Here is a 7,496-nt window from a genome sequence, read left to right on the forward strand (position 1 = left end):
GCGAGCTACGTGTAGCACTTCACGAACTGCGTAGTAACATGTTCGCACTGTGCAAGATGTTGTTTTCAATGATTGCACAGTGCGGACAAGCAACCGGCACTGTGCAATCATTGAAAATGGCATCTTGCACAGTGCGAGCTGTAGTATTCTGCTGCTCGAGTAGATTTTTACTCGAGCGGCAGCTTTCTCAACCCGAACTGGTAGTTTCTCAACGCGAGCGGTCGCGAGCATACGCGACCCCTCGCAATGAGAAACCTGACCTCCTCGCGTTGGGAATCTCGCCGGGAGGTTTATTTTCCATGCTCGCGATCGCCAACTTGATGTTGCTGATCGCGAACAAGGAAAAAGTCTCGCCGGGATGTCATTTTGCTTGCTCGCGGTCGCCAACTTGACGTTGAGGACCGCGAGCAAGCAAAAAATGACCGCAGCACTACGCAACACTATGCTACGCGTGTTCGGACTGTGCTACGTGCAGTTCGCGTAGTGCGAAGTAGCGCGAACTTCGCAAACTACGCGAGCGTAGCGTAGTGCTTCGCCCAGGCTTATAAATTAGGGGCACATGCATCAAGCTATTTTGCGATTGCAAACATTGTGAATTGCAAACAGTAGCCGTTTGCAATCACAAAAGATCCATAAGCAATGCATGAAGCAAATTTGCTGAATCTTTCCGTAAATTCAAATTCAAATTCCAAAAATTCACAATCGCAAATTGGTAATCGCAGAACCTATGCAAGAAAAGTTCTTAAATTGCGATTCTGCTGGAAATCACAAATTGCATTGTTTAAATAAATATAAATGAAATCAGGTGGTGACCATTTCAAAGTGAACAAATCAGGTGGTAACCATTACCAAACTACTTAAACAGTCCCAGACGGCATCATAAAGTTTCACAATGGCAGCTCTCCACGTCACGGCGAGGAGGATGAGGCTACGACCAGCAGCACAGAGAAGAAGGAGGATACAGGAGTGCATTTTCAGAGTGGGGTTTACATTGTTAGGGCAGACAGAGGAAGAGATATATGAAAAATATAGGTTGAATCCAGACATAATCTTTGATCTCTTAGCTTAATTAGATCCACTACTGCTGCGTCAGACTCGCAGGACACATGCCATCCCCACTCATGTGCAGGTCCTATGTTCTCTGCACCTCCTAGTGTCAGGTAGCTTCCAGGGAGTAATAGCTGCAGCTGGAGGTGTCTCTCAAAGTGCCCTATCACACTTGTTCAACTCATTCCTTGATGTAATGTTGCAGAGGATACACCACCACATAAGGTTCCCAACAACACCACAGGAATTACAGCAAATCAAATTTGATTTCTATCAAGTTGCCCATTTTCCCCACATAATTGGCTGCATTGATGGGATGCCTGTAGCCATCTGTCCCCCCTCAGTGAATGAGTACATTTACAGGAACAGAAAATCATACCATTCATTGAACATACAAATCATCTGCAATTCCAAAAATATCATCACAAATACAGTGGCTAGTTACCCTGGCAGTACACATGACGCCTACATCTTCAGACACAGTGGCATACACAGAAGTCTCCTTGTGGATGAATTTGGAGAAGGATGCCTGCTTGGTAAACAGATGTAATACTGTCTTGCAGACTTGTCCACCATGGTGACACATAGCAGTGAGTAATGTATTTGTTTTACACCCTGTAGGTGATAACACATACGGTGTGCTCTCCTTTATACTGACACCTTACTAAAATCCAAGTACCCCAAGTGAGCAGTGATATAATGAGGCACATATCTCCATGCACAACGTGATTGAGAGGACATTTGGTTTACTGAAATCTAGGTTCCACTGCCTCCACAAAACTGGTGGTGCATTGCCGTACAGGCCAGATACCTGCTGCAAAATTGTTGCCACTTGTGCCATGTTGCACAACATTGCCACTACTTGAGGCATACCCCTGGAACTCTCTGACAGTGAGCCTGAGGAAGACAATCAGCCAAGACAACCACCAAAAGAGGCATGCAGTCCAAGTGCAGCAGAGAGGAGACGGAGACGTGCAGAAATCACTCAGAATTTTTTCTTAAGGTGGGTAATGATGAGACAACACACTACATGCTCAACTGTTTAATGAAACAAAATGTGGTAATGTTAATGCACACATACCAGGTGCAAACAAGTGTTGTAAAAAAAAAAAAAGAAAACATGACATTGCAATGGTACTTAAATGGCAGTCCAGACAATGTTCATGCTGCTGGTTACCTCACCAGATTTTCAAGTGTCCAACAATTCACTTTTTGTGGCCACGCACTCCCGGGGGTCTTTCAGTTGCCTCTGCCACATCCCTTGTGGAGCCTTCGGTGCCAGTGGTGCTCCGAGTACTGCGCCTCCTGGTTGTTGTTATCGGCACCCTTAGCCTACTGAGGCTGGAGGCCTCCTCACTCTCCCCCCCCCTCCCAGAACATTGTTGCCACCAACTGAAGCAGTCTGGAGTTGGTCCATCGCATTGTTCACCTGGATAAGGCCCCTGGCCACATACCCACAGCAATGGCTCATCCCGACTTGCATCTCCACAGCATGATGGGGCAGCTGAGCTGTGGTTGTGCTTAGCCGATTGATGGCCCTGATTTAGCCATCTAGGCGCACCATCAAGTTATGATACCTCCTATGTTGGGATGCATGGTCATCCTGCGTCACCCTACACAAGTCATGCATTGCTTTGGTGACATTAGCAAAGATTTCATTGGTGGCCCTCAGTCCTTCCACAACAGCAGTGGTGATCTCCATCATGCAGTCTGGAATTTCCCCAATGTTGGTTGCCAATGTTCCAAGTTGGGCCTGCATTAACCGCATATTTTTACATTGTAGACGCTGGACCTTAAGCATCTGTCCCTCCAGCCCACTTGAGACAGCAGACCCATTGTCTCCTGCAGCTGCCATGAGCACCCTTGTCCACGGAAATGTACAGATCTGCGCCGCTTTGGTACCTCTGGTGTTGTTGTCAGTGTATGGCCAGCCTGTGTTGTTGAAGTGTAAGGTTGGCTCTCCTCCTCACTTTCCAAATCTGGCAGTGGTGGCGCTTTGGTCCTGCGTCTAGTGGGTGCAGGTATCGGTGATGATGCTGCCACTTATGTTTCCTCTTTGGACTGTGCGTCATGTTCGTGAGTGTCATGGACATCACCAGCATCAGTCTAATACGCAGCAGCATCTGTGATGTTAAACAGTGCAAGTTCTGTATTTTTTGGTGTACATGTATGTCACATTGTGCATGGCATTGCATAATAAAGTTATTTAGTTATGCACAACGTCTAGTTTAATCACTTGCTTGGTGTACTCTGATGCACTAATTCTGTTTTGATCCCTCCTTACCTTTCACTTAGATTTTTGTGTACACTACTACCATAATGCATTTGGATGTGGCAAGTAAAATGTGGACTGGAGTCAGATTTGCTACACTAAGCATGATCTGCATTGGGGGCTAGTGTTTTTTAGATTGAACTATAAATGATTATTTGAACTGATCTTACCTTGCGAGGTACCGGCCTGTTCAGAGGTGTCAATTGTTTGATGCCAACAACTGCTTCCGCCTGCAGTGTTGCCTCCACCATACCCACCAGGGGTGTGTTGACACGTTCCGTAGATGGTCCTCCTCCAGTTTTTTTGGCATCGGCAAGCCTTGCAGCCACCCTTTCTTTAGCACGGCTATGCAGGTCATACCAGCGGTTGCGCAGGTCGAATATTGAGCGCTGTGTGACCCCTACTGCATTGACCTTTGATTTAATTTCAAGCCAAATCTTCCTTTTAACAGACCTGCTGTGACTGCTTGCCAAACAGTTTATTGTGGCTCTGCATGGCTTCCTCAATGAGGACTTCAAGTTCTTTGTCGCTGAATTTCAGCTTCCTATTGCGCCCTTCAGCTTTCTTGTCCCCTGTTTCAGAAGCCATGCTGGTGTTATTTCACAGAATCTGCTCACAGTAAAGCTTGTTTCTGCTCAACCCCAACAGTCTACCTCATCCTCTGCATCTCTCAGTGAGCAGGTGTGAGCAATCCCAGACTCACCTCCTTGTGGTTATGTCATCAAGCTGCTTCGATCTGAAGAAATCCCTATTTGCGATTCTCTATTTGCGGATTAGATTTTTGCGATTCGGTAATATGTAATCACTGTTAGCGATTGCGATTTTTACCGAATCGCAAAAATATAGCAACATTTTTGATGCATAGACTTTTGCAATTCCTAAATAGCGCTTACTTAAAAATCGCTATTTCGAAATCACAAATGGGATGCTTGATGCATGAGGCCCTTAGCTCCTTCCAAGGGGAAATGCTTGACTGACAGTTACCTCCCTGTTTTATTCCTTTGCTGATATCCTGGACCTCTTACTAGGAGTGAAGCCTTTTTACTCTTTGCCATTTGCAGCTCTTGATTTCACTTAATACCTTCTAGTCCATCAGCTCAATAGATAAATCCCACTCCAGCGATGTATGCCTCACTTGCCTCTGCTCCTTTTCTCAAGCCACTCTCTTCCTCTTACCAACTTAATCCATCCAGATAAGTACTTATCCACTTCCATTCAATCACTCCCCCCCAGGTCTCTCATCGGGCTCATTATTACATCATCACAGCAAGTAAAACACATAACGCAGTAAGTAGCAGAGTGGAATATTACAGTCACTTGAGTCCTGATAAGAGAGGGATGTAAACCATACTCTTTCTCAATTACTGCACACATTTTCTCTCAGCTTCTGCCCCACAGAGGAGTAATCCATGCCCCATTTATTAACTTTTCTCACTCCCCACTGTCCGGGGTTTTCAAGTGTCTTGTTTCAGGGGACTAGGGGTAGGCAGAGGGGATGTTCATGCTCTGAGCTGCAGTGCTTGCTGCACTAAATCTGATCCAAGACCCTTGCTTCACCTTGCCCTCACAAGATTACCTCATTTTGGACACTTTCAGGGGGGAAGCATTGAAATGACCATCTTAGGCCAATGAAGGACAGACTATGCAGACCTGCATGTTACTGCTCCTCTCCAACATCCGTTGGTGTCAATCAATGCTGCTGCCAAAGTGGCTTTGTTAGCTGGGGTAGTGGCTCCAATGGGCGAGATGCACAATGCAAAGTTGCACTCCATCCGATAGCTTGCGCACTTCCAAAATAACTTGTATAGCATTTCTATTCAAAATGTTTTCCCTACAATAATCAAATCCATCTAATCAAATTATTAAATAAATCATTCAATTTAGATTATTGTTATTTGCATTGTCATCATTTTTATGTGACATTGTTATGCGTATGGGTTCTGAACTAAATTTAGTTTTGATTGCTTAACATGTAGTTACTTTGCCCTTGTAAATCCAAGTTATGTACCTGCATGGAGCACATTCAGTGCGTTATGTGCTAATTAAAGATTTAAGTATATTTTTACCGCTTGATCTCTCAGTCATATAGAATATGAAAAAAGTGTTTTTTTTCAATAAAAATATAACACTGTGGAACTCAATGTGATTTTATTAACTCACTGGTCCCAGTGATCACAAATGTCCTTAGGGCTGCAATTTCTGATGGAATCCCCAAATCTTGGCAATCAGCCATTTTGGTCCCTATATTTAAGGAGGGAGACAAATTGTCACCAGCATATTATAGCCCAATCTCATTAATTGGTTCATCAGCAAAAATCTTAGGAAGGGTATTATTGGCCCAATTAGAGATGTGGCAGATAAAATTAACATGTTATGAGATATTCAATTTGGGCCTAGACCAGGCATTGGTACGGTTGAGCATGCATTAAATGTACATTTGATAATTAGTAAATATGTAATGGTTAAAAAGGGGGCATTACACATGGCTTTTATTGACCTGACCAGCGCCTTTGACCTTTCTAATTGAGAAAAAATGGGAAATAATGCAGGTCATAGGCATAGATTCTGGACTACTTAACATTTTTTTTTTTAAACATAATTTTTATTGTTTTTACAACAGACAAATCATATACACATGACATTATCAATTGATGACATATACATATGTATGGGCATTTTGTCAGTTTAGTGTTACAAGCTTCAGCAGTGTCCAAGGTGTACATCTTATGCCACACAAAATTACTGTTACAGTGTACATAGAGTCACGATTAAATAATATATTTAATATCATATATATTTAACTCCACTGGTGTTAAAGCGGGGAGAGCGGAAAGCTGAGAACACGGAATGTCTCTGAGCATACACCAGCGTGAACAAAGCGTCAGAACCCGGTGCCTCCCTGCCATGGCCTTCTAACAGCGGCTCGGCGTTAGCCCCCGCGACAAGGAGAGCAGGTCTCTCCCACCATCACGTTGGTCTAAAGGTAGAAAACGTTGCTACGATGGCAAACGAAGAAGAAATGAGATTCCGACAGATCGGTGTTTGACGACGAAGAAAAGACAGTGAAAAGGCAAAGGTCGGACTGTTTCACTACACCTGAAGCCCCAAGGCCGATGTCCAGATGTGCAGACTGGGGAAGTGCTGTGGAGGAAGAAGAGAACATACGGGCAAGTGTGAATGCCGAAATTGGAAGGTACAAAAGAAAACTCTTGATCAATGATTTTGTTGGATGGGAAAGAAGAAGTTCTTCTGGCAGTTCGAATTCCAAACAGTCTTCTGTGACGGCAGAGTTTGAAACCGATGTAAATGTTTTAATTCGAAGGCAGAAACAAATCAACTATGGAAAGAACACTATTGCCTACGACAGATATTGCAAAGAAGTTCCTAGGCTTCTTCGAAACCCAGCAATCGATCCAAGAACTCCAAACAAATATAAGAAGTACAGTCGCAGGTCCTGGGATCAACAGATCAAACTTTGGAAGATAGCTTTGCATGCTTGGGATCCTCCTACTGAAGAAGGAAGTGATATGCAGGACATGAGAGTGGTCCTTGATGAGCTGGAGACGGAATCAGTAAATAGTGGTTCTACAGAGTCTATGTTATGCATTCAGGAAGATAAACCCACTGTCTGTGGTCAGGAGGATAAATCCAACTTGTGCAGTCAGGGGGATGATGCAGAGGACCAACCTACTTTGTGCATTCAGGATGATGCATATTCTGGAACTCCTACAAAGGTTTGGCGTATTGACTATCAAGATGGAGCAGAGTTTGACCTGGATAAATGTTTGCAAGAGACAGTTGAACATTCAAAATGGCTAAGCTAATCTTAATTCAAGATGAGTGGATGGACTACTTCAAAGCCAATGCTGTCCCATGTAAAAGGATCCCAGTTTTATTCGATGAAGAACCTTCTGTCTAAACCGCAGTGTACATTACTTTTTAAGTGTGCTTTTTATAAGTTCTATATTGGTAGGGAACTTCATCCAGCGGCGTACAATGCCGGAGAAACATTCAGCACTTATTCGAGCATTTCAGGAGCACATGCTGCAACAACCTCTCCAGCAAATACATTTGAATTCTTATGAAAGTGTTAAACAGTGCTGTAATTATTCCTAATATCTTTTCATCCCAACAGACAGGCCAACTGTACAATTTTGAAACTTTCTTTTTGTTCACT

At 43.8% G+C, this 7,496-nt stretch overlaps 1 pseudogene; it reads left to right on the top strand.

The window, feature by feature from the left end:
- Positions 1–6,223: 6,223 nt before the first annotated feature.
- On the top strand, positions 6,224–7,143 carry LOC146802429 (histone RNA hairpin-binding protein pseudogene; annotated as a pseudogene).
- The last annotated feature ends 353 nt before the right edge of the window (positions 7,144–7,496 follow it).

The sequence above is a fragment of the Triturus cristatus genome, chromosome 8 (assembly GCF_964204655.1).
Source record: "Triturus cristatus chromosome 8, aTriCri1.1, whole genome shotgun sequence".
Classification (NCBI taxonomy): Eukaryota; Metazoa; Chordata; class Amphibia; order Caudata; family Salamandridae; genus Triturus; species Triturus cristatus.